This window comes from Tympanuchus pallidicinctus, unplaced genomic scaffold (genome assembly GCF_026119805.1).
Source record: "Tympanuchus pallidicinctus isolate F22 unplaced genomic scaffold, pur_lepc_1.0 scaffold16, whole genome shotgun sequence".
NCBI classification, from domain to species: domain Eukaryota; kingdom Metazoa; phylum Chordata; class Aves; order Galliformes; family Phasianidae; genus Tympanuchus; species Tympanuchus pallidicinctus.
In genome coordinates this window covers 26,898,436-26,919,859 of record NW_026294679.1, presented here as the reverse complement: position 1 = coordinate 26,919,859, position 21,424 = coordinate 26,898,436, and the positions used below count along the sequence as shown (strand labels likewise).

Here is a 21,424-nt window from a genome sequence, read left to right as displayed (position 1 = left end):
CTCTGAAGTTCAACTGTTTCGCTGCTATGCACAGATGAAATGTAAGACTTACATTGCACTGAATGTGCCAAATGACATCTAAAATGGGATGCTTCAGTAATGTGCAATTCGAAACAAAGGAGGTGGCCAAACGCTTCTAGGGTTTCTTTTTCTGAAGATATTTGGGACATCTTTATGCTTTTCTGCTGTCTTGAAGGCACAAGAATGTATTTTGCATTGGGGTGCTAACTTGTGAGTCAGTGTAATTCTAGCCCCTGGAATAGTTAAGGTGTGTGATGTTAAGTTCTACAGGACTGCCTATATACTGATGTGCAGTTGGCTGACACAGCTCTTTTCAGCTGCTAGCAGTAATACAATTCTCATCTGATTCTCATTAAAGGCAGAACCCCCTGGATTATACTGGGAAAGCTAACCTTTTCACATAGGAATATTCAAGTAAATGTTGTCTTAATAAGACTGCTCTCAGAAATGTATGAAATACTGCATGTCTACAAACATGTCCACAACTAAAGCATGGGCTTTCTAAAGTTCCACAACATTTAACATTTACAGGTGAGACATTATAAAACCTTGACAGAATTCACCAAACTATATAGTAAGAAATGATTGGCCATTACTATATTTCTAATTGCTACCTTTGCTTTTGGTTTCCTATACATCAAATGGGATACAATGCTAGATTATGAGAAGAAAAGCAATGGAAGACTTGTGGATGCGTTAAAATCACAGTTCAATTAAACTTAACTGCAGTTCTCTTTCTAGTGTTATAGCTGCTGTAATCTCTAGTTGTAGGACTGCACATCTGTCAAGTTTTATTGGATCTCAGCACCATAGAGCTCTTGCACTTGCTGACTTACAGCCAAGTGTGGAATAGGAATGAAGGTCTGTAAGTTTTAAGTCAAGCACGTGAAAGGAATAATGCAAACCACTCAAAAATAGTTTTTAAGTCCTGTGAGTCTTTGAAACAAAACCAGTGGAGGTAACATTATGTCCATATGTTTACTTTCATGCCTACTTATGAATAACTGAAAGAAATAGTGCTGGACCTTGTTCTAATTAACCATCTGCAGTATTAACATCGGTGATAAGATGTATTTTTCAAGGCAAATTAGGGTAGAAGTCTCAATTGCTGTCTTTTGAGTGCAGTAATTTGATGTGAGCATACAGGTCAGGGCACAGTATTGCTGGTGCTAACACTAGATTAGAAAAAGAAGAACTTACAAGCACTAGCCAGCAACTGCTCTGAAAATCAGAAAATAAATATTGGTTTAAACAGATTATCTTAACGTTTGTCTCTGTAGTGGACAGATTTGCATCTTTATGTGATGAGAGGAAGGCTTTCAGCTAGGCAAACTCAAATTTTGTTGTTTGCAACTGCTTAATCCTTATTTCTATAATACAAGTTCCGGTGTCCATTGCAGTTTCATGTGACAGCAAATGCTTTAGCCTATTCTAACTGAAAGAGTACAGTACTAAAATTGCTGAAGAAAGCTTATTTTCAAACAGTAACTTACAGTGCCATGCAACTTCTGTGCTGTGAACCCAGGCACTGTGTTGTGACTGGTGATGTAACAACACGTGGAGCTGTGACAGTGGCTGCCTTAGTCCTCCTAGCAAATGTGACAGAGAAATGAACGCAACGTCATCCATCCGTGTGTGAGGTCGGGTATGGCAGTGAGTATCATGCCTAGTGACATACGCTGTATTAGTACCTGTTCTGAAATACAGTGCAAACTTAGTGGTGCTCTCTAGGCCTAATGTTTAGAGGGCTTGTGATGCTTGAAGCTTCAGCTACCTGAAACTTAACGCTGGTAAAAACAAAAGCTGCCTTGCACTTCTGGGTTTTACTTCACTGTGGATAACAACTGGCAGCTCTATTGATAGTGCTCTGACTATTGATAGTGGCAGGAGAACTGAATTGCTGCAGTATGTTACTCTTGTCCTTCAGCTGAGACCACTGTAGTGCTTGGCAGGGTTTCACTGGTTCATAATCTTTAATTAAGGCATTTAGGCAATTGAATGTTGCTAATCTAACAGTTGTTGGATGTGGGCCCAATATGCAATAACCAGTATATTTTTCATTGCTACAGATAGAATGATCACTTGAGAACAGAAAACACTCTGCTTTTCCTGAAGTGACTAGGAATCCACTTATTTTCTTTCCCACAGAGTGTGCAGTAGACTCAGTACTAAGTTACATAGTTAAATTACTAACTGCCAGCTTGCAATTATTACTACCTAATGGAGATCATAGATTAACAAAATTGAATTTTTGGTTATCTTTAAGGGTTTTTATAGCGATAGTGAGCACCTGTTGAAGACCTATATATTTGCATTGCATTACTTAATGTTGGAAGAAGCAAGGTGGGAGAGAGACAACAAAAAGCAGTCTGCTCTTGGTTGCAATAGAGTTTCATAATGCTGCATCTATGTCAGCTCTGGTATTAGGGCAGCTGTTCAGTGTTTTCTCTTAGAATATGGGCAAACCCCAGCAGGGAGCGTTACTTAATTTTCTGTTTAAATTGCTTCTATCCCATTAAAAAGTAATATGGATAAAAAAGTTGAGGTATGTAAGATTGGGATCAAGTTAGCAGTATTGTCAAGTTGTTATTATTTCTAACAAAAGCTTCTAAGTGCTCTCAAGTGTTGTAATCCAAAATATCCGGCCCATGCTACTGGATGCTTGCAGATAAAAGCAGCTGAGCTCAGTCTTACTTGGATATGATAATATATCCTCACTAGAATGAATTGCCACCTGCTCCTTTGAAAATAATTGATTCTTAAAAATAGAGATCTTGCAGGGAGCAAAGAAAACAGTAACACTTTCTAAATCACATGGATAGGACAACTGCCGTAAAATCTGCTCTCCACGGTACCTTTCCACGTGCAGGTGTCAGGTCAGAAGGGTCCTTCTCAGGCCAGTTCCAGTACTGTCTTTTGTGCTGTGGTGTTAAGTGAATCCATCACCTTTAATATGAACAGGTAGAGGAAAGTTAGCTGATAAGTCTGTAGCAGAGCATACTTAACCTGTTTCAAACAACGCTTCTTTTATACGTTGTTCTTTTTCTGTGATTTATCTTCCTGTGGCCGTTTTCTTATCGCAACTTGTGTACCTTCACAGCACCTGGAAATGGATCAATGTCATTAGCTATCTTTCTGAAATTACTGCCACCAAACATGCAGAACTCATATCTTCCCGTGTTTTCCCTTTATCCAGAATTTTTATCACTTTTTCATCCATACCAATTTTATCGTAAATCTGATATCCCTTTTCCTTGCTTATTTTCTTGTCTAACTATTTTCTGCTATCACATACCAGCTATTTCTAGAGTCATGTTTCTTTTTGAAAATGTAAATCTATTTTTCCTCACGCGGACTCTTATTAAGACCTGTTGGCTGTGTGTCATGTTATACATCTTACTCTCTGCCCAGTAGTTTACTGTAGTAGGAGATACAAGTAATTTTGTAAGGAAAGATAAAGGCAAGTCCAGGGAGATTAAATACCTAGTACTGCCTGCTTGTAGGATGGAATGCTCTGCACTAGCTTACCCCATCTCAAAATAGTGGTCAGGGGCTGAGTGGAAAGAGGTTTAGTGATTCGTCTGGAGAACTACATTTTCATTGAACCGCAGGGCTTAAACTGGTAGTGGCTTCTTCCTCATTTATGAAGAGTTGGAGGGATCTGAAGGAGGAACTATAATGGTGAAAAAAGGGTATCTGGAGAAAGCAGGATGCCGCTTAGAGCATGAAACAGAAGGAAAGCAAGGAGTAGAGCGAACACCAGAAAAAGGGTTCAAATCTCAGTGGGAACCAAGAAACTTCTCACAGAGGGGAAACCGGCTTTTTGGTGTTCTGGAAAGCAAAAGCTCCTCAGGGTTGAGTCTGGAACTGCCACACCAGCTCCTATTCACCAGCCTTATGTTTGCCTGTTCAAATGTGCCCATGTGCCATCTTTACTCAGCCTTAAAAGAGATGATTGAACTCTGCTTTAAACAACTAAATTGTTTGCAAAGCAATGTCTGTTTAAGGCTTGGATCTGACATGACTGTTCTAAGCATGGTCTGCAAGTTGTAGCTGATGTGTTTGTAACCGGCTTTGACTATACCAGGCTATCTGGTAACGTGTGATTTAAAGAATCCCCTAGCTATCCTATTGTACCCAACTCAGAAACAGAAAGGCTAAGCATGCTGTCTCATCCCTACCTGTGTCACTCAGTGTGGACTGCAGTTGTGTACTTGGAGTGTTTGATAATCTCAGCCCTGGATACTACAGATGTTAACTTGTATTAGAATACACGCTTGCTACTCGTGGTAATTTGTCAGTACTAGGAAAATGCTATTCTTGATTAGAGCTGTTAAAGAAACAGCTTTAACATTTTATGTAACTACAGTAATCAGAACAGGAGGAGTGTATGTACTGCAAAGCTGAATTCACTGAGACCCTGCTCGATTTGCTGGCAAATAGAATGCTGCTTGCTGCTTTATGCTGAGTGCAGAGTTGGTTTCAAAGGGAAACGATTAAGAAGATTTTTATTAAATGAAAGCACTGCGTACTTCTGAACAATTAAAGTTAGAATGTCCCTTATGCATAAGTCAGTTTCTGAATGAAGACTAAAGCTGCTGTTAAGTACGTTGTGAGGGCAGCTCAGGGAGGTACCAGACTTACAGGGGCTGAATAAACATTGCCTTGGATTAGCCCTGCAGTACTGCTGGTAAATCCACATTCTGTGCAATTCCTGCAATTCTTTAAAAACATATTTTATATATATATATATATATATATATATATAAAAAAAAAAAAAAATATATATATATATATATATATATATATAGTTTGACACTTCATTGGAGTGTGTAGATCTGTTGTCAAAGTCTGTATAATCACTTTTTCTCCCAGAAGGAAGAGGACATCAGATTATTTGGCAAACTACTTAAGAATAATGTGAAGTACCTCCCCTCCTATTCGTTACCTTCAGAAGCCTGTCTGTACTGGGACGGGCACTAAAAAAAGGCTCCTTTGATCCTTTAGATATTGAAGCAGAGAGTAGGCATAATATTTACATCGGCACAGAGAGGACAGGAAATGTATGTGCTGGAGTCGTAAACCACATATGAGAAAATATCTATTCAACAAGATTGCAGCTGCCTTTGCTGTAATTAAAATTAGACAGCAAATAAAATTTTTCTGTAGCAGATGGGATGTTGTGGCTTTCCAGTACCAGTTACTTCTGAAAATTCAGCTTTGAAAGTATTCCCTGCTAGGTATCCAGAGGCAATCACAAAAAAGACATTGCACTGCTACTGGCTCTGCCTGATCATACTTCGGATCAGCTTTATAAAGACTAAGTGAGAATAAAGAAGCCTTGTTACAGAGGCCATACTTCATTAAATCTGACTCTGTTTCCATCTAAACTCCCATGCCTTATTTTCTGACAGGCTGTATCAATTCTTGGAGGCAATGTAAGCATTCCACATTGCTTTGGATATCAGTTGCTCTGATTTACATTTGCTTTATCAATAGCTGATTTGTGGTAATGAGTTTTGGTTTTGTTTGCACTGTATGTTCCTGTATAGTGTGCTGTTTTCCTTGTGTAAGCATCAGTGGGAAACTAAGTGTTCACCTCTGTTGCCAGGGTATATTTCTCTTTGGAATGGTCTGTTGACTATTCCAGTACGTTCTTGTTGTGTTTGAATCAATAGCTGTGATCTGTATTGATGCTACTGCTAGCTGATTAATTGACTGATCCCAAACACGCACATCCATTATTGGTGGTTGATTTGGAATGGAAGAAGTGGAAGTGGCAACTGGTCTCTTCCAGTCACTAAAATGATGAGTAAATTATATATTTGGAGGTAATTAGTGGCTTAAAAGGGTTAAATTTCTCCAGTTGTTTAAATTACCATTATTATTTCTGCTGACCTGTAGAATTTAGATTGGGCTGCTGGGAGAAATTGTTTAAAAAATATTTTTCCCAAACTCTTTTAAGTTGCAACCTACTCAATTTAATTTTGGCAAAGTCTTGCCAAAATTGCCATGATATCCAGTACATGTAGGGTATTGTGTTCCTGATCTAGACAAAACTTGTGATCTTGGTTCTTTCCAGCATAGATCCTTAATCCTGAAGGGACATGCTTTTTTCATAGCTGTTCAGATTCAGCGTGCTGCTCCCCGTGAACCTGGAATCCCAGTGGGCTAATGCAGCTCCCCCCATTTAGTTAACTCTGCACCTATTGCTTTTCTTTGTGTAAGACATTAAGAGGTAATTCTGTCTTTAGAAACATTGTTTGCCTTTAAAAAATGAGACATTTTGTTCCTGTATCATTTAAAACTATTATTCCTATTCCTGCCCTCTCCAACTGCCTTTCAGTGATATTTTTTCCACATTATCTGAGTCTGTTCACTTAAGAGGTAGCAGAGATGGAGCTTTTAGAAGGCCTTTCACCTTGACAGTGATGAGAAGAACACCATAAGCAAGCCGAGGGCTCTCCCTGCCTTGCTTCCAACAGAGACTCAAGAAGAGGATAAGGATTATTTACTGGAGGTGGTTTTCTTGTGTGAGCATTTTGACTTGGTAATATCAGAGAGCTTGGGCTCTAAAATGTTCCCAGTTGGTGGCCTGGGGGGATAAAAGGAAAGGTCATTTTTCTTCACCTTGTAGCCTTACTCTTAATGGATCATGCTGCAAACAGCTTATTGCTGTGACCTAGCAGGTCCTCAGCCACCTGTGAGGATCAGAAAGGATTGGGCTAGTTGAAGGAAGGCGGGGGAAATCTTAAGGATTTTCTAACGTCCTTCTTCATGGTTCAGCTTCGGTTGCTTCCTATGTGACTTTCGTGTTTTTGTCTCATCTGTAATCAGTACCTCATCGCACAGAGACCCTGAGCTTCTATGCTCCATTTCCATTCTGGAAATGGAGAACTGTGGAGAGTAGTGGAAATGCTTCACTGTAGTTTGCTGAACAGTGTGCCTTGAGCTGTGAACATACCAAGTTCTGTGTCAGAACTGTGCCTGCTTTTCCCTCTAATACAGGCTTTGGAAGTTCCTTTCAACTCACTGGCTGGAAAAAAAGGGGAAAGGGTTCTCATCTACTGGATTTCCTTGATCTTACAGGAATTACTGTTTCTGTAAATTACCTCATCTTGAGATGTGCTGGGAGTACTGACTTGCTGGTTAATAGGTCCTCAGCAACCTTCAGAAGATTTCACAGTATAAGCAGAAGTATTTCTAAAAAGCAAAACTGTAGAACTGGCAGACAGCTGAGGATTTATTTTGCCTTCTTCATAACGAAAAAAATATTATGGGGAAGCTCTTCTTACAAGTTGCTTAAAACACTTCAGGTGTGACAGTGGTGATACATACTGAAGTCTTTATGTGTATTTAGTACAGAATCATGGTTTTGTTTGTTGAATTTTTATTATTCATTTGTTTGTCTCCTTGGCCACGAGGTGGCACCATGGGACTTGAATACAAAAACCACGCTGCTGAGGGGGAGGGTAGGGAAGCTATAACTCTCGTGCCTGCATGAAAAATTGAAAGGTATTTATTTTCTGGTAGGCAGCCAGGCTGAAAATACTATCTGAATTGAAAACCTTTCACAAAACATCTGGGCAGTTAAATTTTGCTAACTTCAAACATGTCCAGTACTGCACTGCCATACTGATTTCTTTCTTTAGTGAAGAATCTCATAGGCTAACACAAAAAAGTCTCTGTGAAAACTATTTCATGCTGAAACTAATGATCAGAATTACTTTTCTTAATAAATTGAGTATTACAGAAGTGCCAAACTATATAGCTAGGCTACACCAAGCCAATAATCAGTCTCATAAGTCCCCAAAACTTGTCCATTGTGAGCAATTTTGTAGGGGATTTTTTTAAATTGACAAGTTTAATATCTACATTTCCCAGTCTGTGTGTGCAAATTGCCCATGTTTTGTTCAGTAATTTCTTAAACTTTTTCAACAGGTTGACTGATTCTTTGCTGGAAAAAAAAAAATATATATATATCTTATAACACTGGCATTAAGGTCTTGTTTTATTTGTTTTCTCCTGAATGCAAAAGCTTCTTTCTAAAAGCAGAACTATGGAAAAGGCTTCCCAGATGATTTGATCACCAAGGCATGGGATTTATTCAATCACATGCCTGGTAAAGCTGACCTCAGTATTGGTGTATGAGCCATTACACCCTTCCCCTCTTCAGTGTACACAGCGATGCATAAGTACACAACCTGCACAACCTACACTAACAGTCCTACTCGCTGTGCTGCTTGGGACAGTTTGTTGGGTGGACTTTGATAGTTATCCTTAGGAATGGAGAAATACTTTGTTCGCTTCCCAAGCCTCACTCAAAGGCTTACAAGATGGTCTAAGTAAGCATGCATTTTACACATGGTCAAAGAGCAGAAATATGTGTTCATTCTTATGAGATGTGGCCCTACCAAAGCACGTGTTAAGTGGAAAAATGCTAATGATGCCTCTTCATAGTGAGGCTTTTTTTAGTGAGAGCAACAAAAATCACATATAATGTACTCATCTCCTTAACATCAGTTCTAAGGCCAGACATTGAACACAAAGAAAAACATAGCCTTTAGTAATACCTGCCATTGGTTTAAGTTGGAGTCACGATAGATGATTCTTCAAGTCATAGAAACTGTGCCAAAGGCAGACTATGTAACTTAACTCTTACTGTTCACCTCTGACAGCCCAGCTTATAAGCCAGGTTCCTCACCAGTAAGAATGCTGCATTGCACAGCTTTGCATGTTCACTAGGTGACAGTTATCCTCAGTCAGAGTACAGAGCTGTGCACTGAAGAACACAAACTCAGATTTAGGACAGAGGGACTGCGTACAGAAATAAACAACGCTGTGTTTGAGGAGCTTAAAACACTATTCAGCTTCTAACTAAAAGGTGCTGAGCAAGAACTCTATGGAAGATGGCTCTGTTTGTTTGTTTTTCCTCTCCTCATGGGGAAATGATGAGATGCATATTGTAAGTATTGCTGCCATGCGCAATAAAAACTAGGCTAGTCTTCAAAGCTGAGCACAAGAACTAGAGGAACAGGGTATAGCTTCCTTTGTCCTGGTAAGAAGAGTAATGTATCAGCTCTGATCTTTTGATCTGCTACAAGAAAACAATCACTTTCTATAGAAGAGTAAGTTTCTACATGAAATTCTCATGTAATGCATGTTACACGGTGTGAAAATACTTTCTTAGTTGAGAACTGAATTGACTTAGAAAACAGGAAGTTTATTGATAATATAAAGCAGTGCTTGTACAAGTTTTTCCTTTTCTAGCTTTGAACAATCATCAGCTGCTTTAATTAGCCCCAAGCACCTTTATATTGTTATTTGAACCCAAAGTAATTGTAATTATTATCCACGCTTTATATGCCTGCTGGTTATTTTAAAGCATGAAGATGTTTTCAAAGCAAAAGATGCGGTATAATCTCTGTGCAACCAAGCAGCATTGGAAAGTGCTTTTGTTTTGGTTTCACTGTTTCTTTGATGTGACCTCTTTAATTTCTAAGTTAAGAGCATTTATTGAATATTTTGAAATCTGGGGAGTACTTCCCAGCTGATTAAATCAATACTCATAGCAAATGTAATGTTGAGAAGCCTGTTAACCTCTAGAAGATTTACCTTATTTATGAACTTGTCTGTCAGTATTTTTAGCACCACTCCTCCTGTGAGCTTCACACAAATGTGCCTGTTTCCCTGTAGGCAGCCACAGGTAGGGGGAAGCTAAAGCAAAGACACTGGCTATGAGTCTTCTATTTGTAGATCACATATGCCAGTTTTCCTCCTAAAATGTAATTATCAGCTTTACAACAGAAACTGGACATGAAATGTCAACAAAACTGGAAACTAAACTATTCAGCATTACCTCCAGCAGAGAGCAAAATAAGCGCATTCCTGTAGTAAGGTTTACTACGGTCAGACTGAAATTTCACATCAAACATATCTAGTAAGTGACAGGTCACAAGACATGCCTTCAAAATACCAGGAAAAGCAAAGCAGCCTGATAAAGATTTCTGGGGCATGGTGTGGTTGGTTGAAGAGACTCACAGTGAGCTATTAGCGTAATCAAACCAGCTGCCAGGTCAGTGATTAGTCTGTATTCAGCACTGGTTATTCTTTCAGTCATCCTTTGTGTTTGATTAGGGACCATCTTGTTGTTTATCTCTTCAGGCCTGTCCTGAAAACATTCTGTTACTTCACATCTCTCACAAAAACCATGCCATTGCATTTCAGTTCTGCTTTGCTAAGATTGTGGAGGAACATGTATCAAGTGTATCACATATCAACAGACCCTCCTTTACCAAAGGCACAGTGAAATGAAAAGGTTATTCTGGGGCTTCACATTACCACAAAGCAGGTGGCGTGCACAAGGTGATAAATGCATCAAGCCTATGACAAATGAGAGGTAATCCCAGCTTAGTCCTTACCCTCCAAAATTAAAAAAAAAAAAAAAAGGAAAAAAAAAGGAAAAAATTAAATTAATTAAAAAAAATCAATCTGATATAAGTAATGGAGCCTTCAGAAAGTTCCCCCACCAGCAGGAAAGTTTCTCACCATCTGGCCCTACAATTTCAGTATGACAGGCTCACAGCATTTGCCATGGTTTTGACAGTCCTTGACTTTGCCATTTTAATAAGCTGGATTCTAAAGCACAGCCTTTTCTGTTCAGTGCCTTTCACCTTTTCAGAAGTTAAACTCAGCTTGTTGGGTTTTACCCACACAATTGTAGAACAGGAGTGTGAGACTCCCACTTAGAGGAATTTCAAGCTATAGGTGCTACATGTAAGCAGGAAGAATCAGTCGTTTCAGAACTATTTGACATTAAAATAAGTAAGGGTTTATCATCACTTTATTACAATTGTTTTCATAATTTCTGGCTATAAAGTTATAGGCTTTGTGATCACTATTGGGCCTATAAGACTTTCTGACCAGTTATGAGAGCCAAACTAAGACACGAATACTGTCGGCTTGGTGTCCAATGATCACATGGGATTATCAGTGTCTCAGCTTTCATTTAAAAAGCCTCATTTCATTTTAAACTCTCTAGGCCTCACAGAGGGTCCAGAAGGTAGAAGGCCATACCAAGGATAATAACCAATCACATAAGGTTCTGGCTTCACTGCCTGAACCTCCTGCCAGGATACAGTCACTGCCTTGTGCAGAGTGCTCCAGACACAGCACATACCTGGGAACCTGCAGCCCCACACCAGACCTGGTAGAGGACTGGAGAGGAGAGGTTTGGCTTGGCTGCCCATATCCACGCACCCTCCCAGAGCTCATGTTCTGAGGTTCCTGAGCCAACCTCTCCACGCCACTGTCTGTGACTTGTGTTTGGCGGCAGAGGTGGGCACAGAGGAGCTGCTCTCCAGACAGATCCATATGGATCTCTTCTGTGCATTACGAACTACACTCACAGCTGGAGACAAGTAAAGCTATGGCATGAAGGGCGTTTGCCCAGGCCAGGTGCCACATTGTCTGTGCATCCTAAGGCCTTCATAATGCTGAGGAAAACATAGTGCTCCAGAGCAACATGTGGACATCCCTAGTGCTTCCTCCATATATTTAGTTACATGCATACATCCCTTACAAAGATGTATATTCCTCATACTTTTCATGAACGGAGTGTGTGTGCCAGATAATTAAAAGACTGATTCCCCAAGGAATTCATGAACCTGTCACCCGTAGGATAGGTCACGATACAATTATGAAGGGATGTTTTCATTTTTGTGTTGTACAAAACCCAATAAAACTGAAATACCTTTTCCGCATACCTTGCCAGCTAATAGAAGCAAGAAAAAAAAAGGTTATGCTTGATTAAATTCAGGAAAACTTCAGTTAGAGATTGAAGGAGAGGCAGCAGCACACAGAAAAGGATTAAACAGAATTATTTTTTCTGGTCAGCAAAACAATTGCACTCTTTTTCCTTAAGAACCTGTTCATTATCCTCTTAGTAATCCAATCCTCAAATTTTATATAGGACTACAGCAGATAACAGATTACAGAAGAATGTCAAAGTTTGCGAATAGGTCTCCTTTAAGAAATAAACTTAAAATATTTTTAATTTAAACTTTCTAAAGAAATATCTGCTTTATGTGGCAGAACGAAAGCAAGAAAACATTAATACATTTAGCACAGCACAATTTCAGTAGATAAAGATGTAATTAAAACCAACGCTACACTTGAAAGAAATTCACTTTCCTAGTAGGTTAAAACCCGCTGAAATAAAGGCTGGAGGAGGAGAGATAGGGAATGCTGCAAAGGTTTCTGGAGGACAGCAGGGCAATAAAAGCTGAAGTAGCAGCAGCTGTGTTGATTGCTTCAAAGCTGGAGGAAGGTACAGCAGTGTTTAAAGTTAAAAGGAGTAAAAGGTAATGAGTTTCATGCTTGCCTGATTTAAATTGATATTTTTGTTCTGTTGTGTGAGAAGAATTAAGTTAGAAAGTATTTTAAAAAAAAAAGAAAAAAAAAAAAAGGAAGAAGAAAGACAGCTCTTGTGAGGGCTATATGGAAAATCCTCTTCTTACTTTGCAGGGGAATTTCCGCTGCTGGACAAGGAGGTAATGTTTACATACTAGTAGCAATTTAGGTGGGGTATTTGCTTAACCTGTATGTTTGCTTGCAGATTGAGCTAAGGATTCCTTACAGTTTCATTTGCACGTTTTAGCATTCAAGATTGTGGTCTGCTAGAAACCTTCTGGCTTTGTTGGGGTTGGCGTTGTGTAAGTTTATGACACTGCAGGATTCCTCTTGTAAGGAAATAATTGTAAGCTTCTGTTATTTCTAGATTTCAGTCTGTGTTCCCTGATGCTATACTGCATCACTGTGCAAGAGAGGTGTTTAAATAAGGAATGAGTAGTAAAACATCTAGTAACTACAGGAGAGGGTTGATATAGGGGACAAATCATGGCTTGGCATTAATAGCTGGAAAAAATGCCTTGCTCGAAGATATAGAAGGTATTGTTGCTGCAGCAAACAGCTGAAGATAAGTAGGTGTGGGGTTCTCTCTGCAGCTGATAGATGGTAGTTGATCTGAAAGTAACGCCTCCTATTTTGTTATATTGGTCCATGATATCAGAGGCAAGTGTTGGTGGTATGGCAGTAAAGACGAATTTTCTCACCAATATTGTTATATTTTGTTGCTGTGTGACAAATGGCAGTAGAGGGGCAGTCTGACAGGATGTGTCTAAGGCAGAAATGTGGATGAAGCAAAGGGATGGGATTGAATTAGCCCATATAGGAAAAAAAAAAAGGGACCCACTGACATTCAACTCTCGCTGAATGCTTTTTGAAAATGAAACAGTGGATGTGAGCAAAGCCAGGCAGAGGGTGGAGCGTTTCAGCAATGGCAACAGCGACAGAAGGTCATCTCTGCTGGTGCAAACTCTTAGGAGTCTGGAATACAGGCTGTTGGTCATTACCGGTAAAATGCATAGCTAATGGCAGGGACTATACTGAGAAATCATGTTTCGTAGTTGAGAACTTGCTCTACTGAACAGTGCTGTTGTGAACTTTGTATTTGTTGTAGTTTTCATGGAGCTAAACAAGCATTACACTTGAAGCGACCTACACTCTTTCAATTAGCTTCTGCAGAGTACATTTATTTATTGCATTTTTCCCTTTACAGTTCTGCCTATTTCACAAAGGTGTCACAGTACTAAATTGATTAATCTTGGAGCACTATGTCATACTACAGGAATATTGCAGATTAGCCACTCATGTTGCTTGAATCAGACCTTCAACAATATGTTCAGCTTTTATCTTACTACTTCTGATGTGATTTTGTCTTTTTTGACGCTTTCCCTGTCTCCTGTTTCTGGTAACCTTTAAAACCCTCTGCAGGCAGGTGAAGAACCCAAAACATAAAAATGAATCTAATTTATCAGGAAATGTGGAAGCTCTTGTAACTACTTGCAAAGCTATGCGGTAGCTAGCTATGAAAGGTAGAATTGATGTGAGGTAGGCTTTAATGTGCAGTGCTCAGGAGAAAGCAAGGCCAAAAATAAGCCATTTGTGTGACTGGCTTGCATCCAAATGCAATGAGTCTGAAGGTTGTCTTAGCAGCTCACCTGTGATAGTGCTTAATGAGCTGCTCCAGAGCAGCTGGAGGTCAGAGGGTGGCTGTGCAAGAAGATCTGTGTGCATGAGTGAGGCTTGCAAGCATCCTCCTCAGCTAAAGCAAATGTAGGTGAATAGACTAGAGGTGGCAGTTGTACATCTAAACACAAGCCTCACCTACCACCTTCTATTCAGCCTTGCTTAAACATTAGCATTTTCCTTTTTCTTCCCCCTAGTCACAAAGACATTGAAGTACATATCATCTTTTCAAGGGCTTGGTTTGCACTCACAGCAAGCTTTAACACAGGGCGAGGATGAAAGGCTCCACTGTCCCTGAACTTTACATCCTCAGTCTATTTTTAGGAAAAACAGTGGTTTTCTTGATAACCAGCTTAGTACTGACAGAGACAATGTTTACTCAAATGTTCTCCCTAAGGCTTGTGTCTTCAATTAAAAACTGGCACTACACCTCTGCATGAGTATCATTCTCAGCTGAACCTGGGTACTTCCCAAAGGGTGTTTATGGTAGATGAAACAGTGTTCTGTGTGTGACTGCGATCTGCTGCCAGACTATCTAGGAAGAGTTGCTCCTTCTTTGTCACAGGAAAGCTGGCCTAGTCTGGCAGCTCTGACTGTAATTTGCTTTGCACCTACCTGAATCTCTGTGAGCTCACAGCAGTGATGGTAGTACCTGTTTTGTACTAAGTTTTCCCTTTGCTTTGATGTGAGTGTACCCTCAGTCATCTTTAATCACACAATATCTAAGCTTTGCTACATAGCTTAAGAAAAGCTTAAGCTAAAAGAGGGAGGAGGATTTATGGAGAGGGGGAAGGTGGGAAGGAATAATTCTTAAAGGCAACTGTAAACAGAGCCTGGACTGTTTCTTTTAAAAAACATCTTTAAATGTTTTTTACATATATATATAAGTAAAGAGATGTAACTTAAACTAAGGATGTAAAGCCAGAAAACTAAATGAAGCTCTGAGGGATAGTTGTAGCTTGCTGTTCTAAGGGTTTTCAGCTGCGCTGGACAGTATTGAGAAGCTTCTCCTCCAGGGAGGATGCCAGACCCTCTGTCATCTATGTGGAACTGAGAATTGGAATGTGGTGGCAGAAGTCAGCAGGTTCAAAGTCTCATTTCTAGGTGAAAAATTGCACTGCAAAAGCTATGAACATGCTGATCAACTAGCCAGCAAAGAACTCATCAGAGACATATAAATACAGCTTCGCACACTTTAATGTGTGTAACCTATTCAACAAAATAAATTATGCCACACTGGTAGAGTGGTAAAAGGCCTAAAGAAAATTGAAAAAGCTTATATAATTATGAAAGATTATTCCCTGTTCAGTAGAAGAAATGTATATTGCAATAAGTATCAGAGCTTTGTCAGCCTTGTGTGTGAAAAGAGTGAGCAAAGTAAAACAAAGAGGGTGGGCAGAAGTGGTAGCAGGATGCAGCCACCAGGCTGTTCACCAGAGTAAGCACTACACCTGAAGGCACATCTCCCTGCTACTATTGTTCATTGTTGCCCTTTGACACGTTACTGTACAGATACGGAATTAGAAACATTCATTTCCAAAGGGCAAAGAAGACACCCAAAGAGCAGTGCAGCACAGTTGATTCTGAAGTCACAACACTGAATCTAACATATTGCTTAAGTGCTTGCTTAAAATCCCTGGCAGGCATCTTATTCATACTATGCTTTACCATTATTTAGCATCACCCATAACAATGACTGGCATTTGCTGGAGATTGTGAGGACGGGTTTCACCATTCATTACGTGTACAGGGCATGACTAGTCTATCTTCATCCTGGGAGATGGCACCTGGTTCTGACTACTGTGCTCAAAGGGGCTCCCATTTTGCAGTCTTTCCATCTGTAGCTTTAGGGATTTGGCCTCATCTAATAAACTTACTCTTTGCATGGAACGCTGTGAGAACATAACCATCTTCCATAAACAGACACACAATCCCTCTGCTTTCTCTTTTTCCCCTTCACAGGCTGTACTCATGCCTGCCATCAGCAGGTAAGTGAGCTCCCAAACTGACATTAGACAAAAGACCAGACTGTTCATACACTCTACCCATCACACAGGGTGGGAAGCAGGAGACAAGTATTTCCACATGGAAATGGAAGCCTTGCTAGGGTATGTCACAGCAACAGCCACAGCAAAGTGCTCGGTGATTCCCTGATAGCCTTTCCATCCTTTGTGAGTTTGGGCCAATATACATACATTTTTTTCTGTCTCAGGCTGAACACTGCCCTTACTGTAATAGAGATGGCTGCCTTTTAGCCCTCTACCTCTTCCTGAGGAGCCCTCTTGCTTCCTAGTGTGTGCTACTCCTCGCAAATGTGCAGACAATTCAACACGAAAACAGTGATTTTGCCAGTCCACCTTCTCTATGTCCAAATGTAGTCTGTATATTAAAAAAAAAAAAGGCATATTCATTAAATTTCAAGTGCTCAAAACAAATGTTTTTTGACTTGATTGGTATTCACTCGAATTCTGTCAAATCACAAGATGACAATATAGCTGTGAATGGACAAGGGAAAAAGGTGGCTTTATTTTATTTCCTGAGTGTAATAGTTAAGGCTAAAAGGGAATTCAAAGAGAAGGTATCTTATGTTGGTGGGTCCTTGAAAGAAAATAGCAGTAGATGAAGCAGTGCAAAGGGAGCATTTAGCTTATATCTAATGATCCATACAAGAACTGAATTGATTATGATTGGCTGTGCACCTAGAGGAGAGAGATCAGAGGTAGGTATTGCTTGTCCTGAAAAAAAGCACTTGTTTCAAATCTGCTGCTGCAAAGTAAAGAGCAAATATGGTAAATTTGGATAAACAGCCAAGAGATGAGAAGTGTGCTACAGAACAATGGACTCCTGTGACTGGTAGAGAGAAGACTGGATAGTGCCCAGTCTGCCAGGGTGTTGTGAATGAACAATATGGAAATATTCAGCACAGATGGTAGTAAAGGCTGCATGTTAACCTTCAAAAAGTGCAGGTGAGTGAAGTTTTTTTTCCCCCATGTGTGCTGCCCTCAGTGCCACTTAGATTTATATTGGCACTCACTGTTACAGGGACTGCTGTCAGTAGTAGAGCTTCTAAAAATCTAGCTTTCACAGTTAAAGATGTTTTTTTTTGGTTTTTTTTTTTTTTTTTAAAAAAAATAGTAGGTCATCTACTGCTGCACCTATAGGCACTTGCAGCGAAAGTTGCAACCACCTTGTACAGTTATATGACACATTTACTCCCTGTAGTGCTGCAGAATGCTTTCCCAGAGCCATACAGCAAGCTCCAACCAACATCACCTACTGCAGCGTACTGCAAAGATGTGATAGATGGTGAATCGCTTCATGATCTCTAACAAAGGCACTTTTGCCCCTCTTTTCAGCTAAAGAGAGGCAGTTTATTCTATTAAGAGTTAGGAAAAGTCTGCCCATCAATCCCAGTACTGATCTTCAAAACTTTCATCATAGTCTAACACCTGGGAGATGCCTAAAAAAGGAAAGGAAGTCCTTAATTACCCAATTACTTTTTGATAGTTACCCAATTTTCTTTTAATGCATTTTCAATTTTTATTCTTCCTATCTAAAATTAGTTTCAACAAAATAAACCTTGCTGTGACTACAGCAAACAAGCTCCCCACAGGATATAAAAGCTGTGAGAAGAAGATACACTGGACCCTATTGCTCGTTACTATTGCTATTCATTTTCTATCATTACTAATCTGAAAATGAAAAGAATATTCAGCTGTGAGTCCTCCAGTTCTCCACTCACCACAGTGACTTCTAGAGATGTCTCTCGTCTGGTGGGTCAGACATCACTTCAGCGTTCTCCAACTTTTCTGCCCTTGGCCAGCTGAAATCAAATGGGAACAGAGCTAGAGAGGACCTGCCTCAGCGGGTGAGTCTGAGGGAAGCAGAAAAAGTTCTGTACCCAACCCTAATGGAAAGCAGAGACAAATCCTATTCTCCACAGATGAATAGTGAGTGTGCAAGAATTTACATTTGATTGATGCTCATTTAAAGAGCCGTGTGTCTTACTGACTGCAGGACTAGTGACCACATCACACCTCTAGCAAGCTAGTGCAGCTCTTCCTGCAGAATTTGCTACACAAGAATAGGGAGGATTCAGTCTCATGCTCCTGAGTAATCCTGTTCAGGGATCTTCTAATGGAGTCTTTTTTTTTAATGTGAAATTTCTTAATTGTCTAAAAAATAAACCCAGACACCCCACAGTTGGAAATGCACGTGCAAATCAGAATGGGGATCCATGAAACTCTGCAAGTGGGCTGTAAGTCCAACTGAGAACCTAGGATAGAAGCCTTATGAATGACATTTGTAATATGAAGAGAGTGAGCTAATGTTTATAAGGTGGTAGGGAATTGCATCTCATCATATGCTCAGAATGCCCATCTTATACTTACGGCAAAATGTAAATTTAATGATATATTCCTAAGATGCTGCCAATTGTGTTTTGTTTTTTAACCCTTGAGGGTATTTTGACTTAGCACAAGTATCAGGAATGCCATGTAATCCTTGTTGCACAGCCTCAGCGTAAAACTAAAATAGTTCCCATGAGGAATAAATAATTACCTTTTTTTCTTTGTTTTTTTTTTTTTTTTAATGTTAAGGTCAAGAATTAAAAATCCTCCTTGTGAGGTGTCATCAACGGGCTGCTTATCTAAACTTCACTGAAGCCAGAATGGGAGCTGGGAGGAGACGCTCCACTAGTGCAGCTACTCAGGCCTGCAGAACACAGAAGGGATGGCACCCAGATCACTAAATATCTAATGGTGAAGACCTAAAGCTGAAAGTCAGTGTTGGTATCTACAGGGAATCTCCCCCATCCCAGTGTAGAATTTTTATATGGTACCTGAAAAGCTGTCGTACTGCTGTTACCCGTGTTTCTGTGACTCACCCTCTTGACTTTGTGTTTTTCAGAAGCTGATGAACTTTTCTACATTGAAATCTCTGAAAAGGCCACTTCCTGGTGTCACAGAACTTTGCTGTGTGCTGTCCTGATAACACAGACCCACTGGAGATCCTTTGTATATTGGGGTAAGGACTTGCTGTTCTGGAATACTCTTTTAAGAGACAAAAACAGATATCCCAGGTGGTACTGGGCTCTTTCTAAGGCCAAAGGACAGACTGAGGTTTCAGTGCAGTATGGGAACGGATTTGAGATGAATCAGCAATACAAAATAATGTTTTCACTGTAATGTGTGCATAGGACATGCAGGAGCTATAACTGAACACATCTCTAACTGCAAAACAGCCCAGCAGGATGTTACAGTGATTGTGTCTGCTTGCAAATGAGATACTAAGATCAAACAATTATAAAGGAGCCATAACAACTTTGTTCTGTGTTAACTGCTCTCTCTGAATCGCATCTTAATCTTCTCACTGGACACTCTTCAGAGTTTAGATACGTTAGCGTTACTTGTGCATCTCATGTTCAAGTTTCTTCATAGGCTTCTTTAGCCTTGATCCCAGAACTTCTCACATTTCTACCGAAAGCTCAAGATTTTCATGTAAGCAGCAGGGAGGGATTTAGTTTCCCTGTATAGAAGGATATACAATAGTCTCACTACTCTGGCTGCTAATGCAAAGCAAATCTTGACACGGGTTATATTCTTTTACCTGAAGGCAAAGGCATATGCTAGCTGACAATGAGTTATCCTGTTGCAGAGCCTGCAGGATGGGGATTATTGCTGCTAACACGCTTTCATCCTGCATGCAGTACACAGAGCAAATTTCAGTTAGCAGATTTTGAACAAAGACAGGTGATAATGTGTAAATTCATTAGGTGGCAATTCAGAGCCCAAAGTGTGCTTTTAGGATAGCTCATTGATTTCAATAGGAATTTTGCCTGCAGGAGAAATAGACTCATGCAAATACTGTTATATCATTTTAATAGACCAAAAATCTAAGGGGATTCAGGAGTGGCAAGAAGACACCTTAAGGCATCTCTGCATAGTACGTGTCTTGGACTCCAAATAAGAACAAATAAATGCCAGCTTATCTGATGACAAAAGACTGACCTGGGTTTAAAAAAAAAAAAACGAAAAACAAACAAAAAAAACAAATGTAGACAAAAACTGTGGCTTAATCTGACAAGGTCAGCAAATCTCTCTACCAAACTGCAATCCTTCTTAGTGTGGAAGAGCTGAAATATTTCACCATTTCCTGGAGTTCAGATACCAAAATTAGTCCTATTTATTATGGAAGATGGAAGACTTGGCCCTCAGAGCAGGATTACCAACATGCCTTTAGACAGACTCTGAATGCTTGTTATGGCAACAAAGGGAAAGCCCTACATTTTACAAATCAAACGCTTCAAGGTATAAATTGCTCTGTACTTGGTGGATTCCTGTAGATAAGTTGATGTAGAATTAGGCCAATAAACTACAGTGCTGCTCCTTTCTTAATTCCTTTGGCAACACCACCATGCTTTCAGTGCTCAGAAATTATGTTCAGATTCATCTCTTCTATGAGGTAATCCTTTTTAATGTATCCATTAATTCAGTGCTTTCTTTTGCACACCTTGAGACCTTATCTGACTGAAAGGCAAGGACAGCTACATCTTCAGAAAATGAAATTAGTGAGTTACAGCTGAAGTATGGTCAATCTTTTATTACTCACAGAATATCTTATTTCTGGCTCCTGGTGTGCTGTATGCAGGTGGGAAGCTGCAAACATTGGCTCTTGTTGTGATACAAGTACTCTGGGCCAGGTCTTGCTTGTAGAAGTTCTTGCTGTCTTAGAAGAAAAAACCAGAAGAATGCTGTTTCTAAGAAATAAGCTGAGTCTCTCCAGAAACAAAAGCTATGCAGCTTTCTCTAGATTCTATATATATGTATTTTCACCTATACTTTTAAAATATATTTATATATGTGTGTATGCATATATATATATATATATACATATACACACACAAAACAGGCCTGAAAAGCAACAATTCTGACTTGAAGCTACTGATTTAATCAGAAGCATTTTCATATTTTTTGTCACTGCTTTTTGTGTTGATATCATTACCTTTTCTAATGGTAAATTCAAAAGAATAAAAAATTGCTTCCAGAAGTATCAAATTGCTGACATTAACAATCCTATAAATTAGCACTTTAGAAAAAATGTACGTTGTGTGCTGAATGCATTTACTTTTCCATGTCCTTTGTATTGACTAAAAGCTTTGAGAAAAATCATAAATGCTGTACTTTTCATTGTCTTACCACAGTCTTCTAGAAAAGCAACATCTTTCTAACTAGTATCAATTAATATCTGTAGCTGGGGACACTTTTGCTGAGAGGCTACTAACAGGTAATTAGGGATTCTGTACAAAGGCTGACAA

General features: G+C 39.6%; 1 protein-coding gene across 3 annotated transcripts in view; it reads right to left on the bottom strand.

The window, feature by feature from the left end:
- The window catches only part of RHOBTB1 (Rho related BTB domain containing 1), a 77,153-nt gene that overhangs the window by 5,630 nt on the left and 50,099 nt on the right, over positions 1-21,424 (bottom strand). The window contains exons 12-14 of one of the 3 annotated variants that reach the window (XR_008205253.1): positions 20,719-20,831; positions 17,852-17,983; positions 2,301-2,967 (exon numbers count right to left, since the gene is read on the bottom strand). The gene's annotated coding sequence lies outside the window, so the exon portion shown is untranslated. Of the gene's footprint in view, positions 1-2,300; positions 2,968-17,851; positions 17,984-20,718; positions 20,832-21,424 lie in introns of those variants that run through there. The other 2 variants (XR_008205254.1, XR_008205251.1) reach the window with 2 other exon arrangements.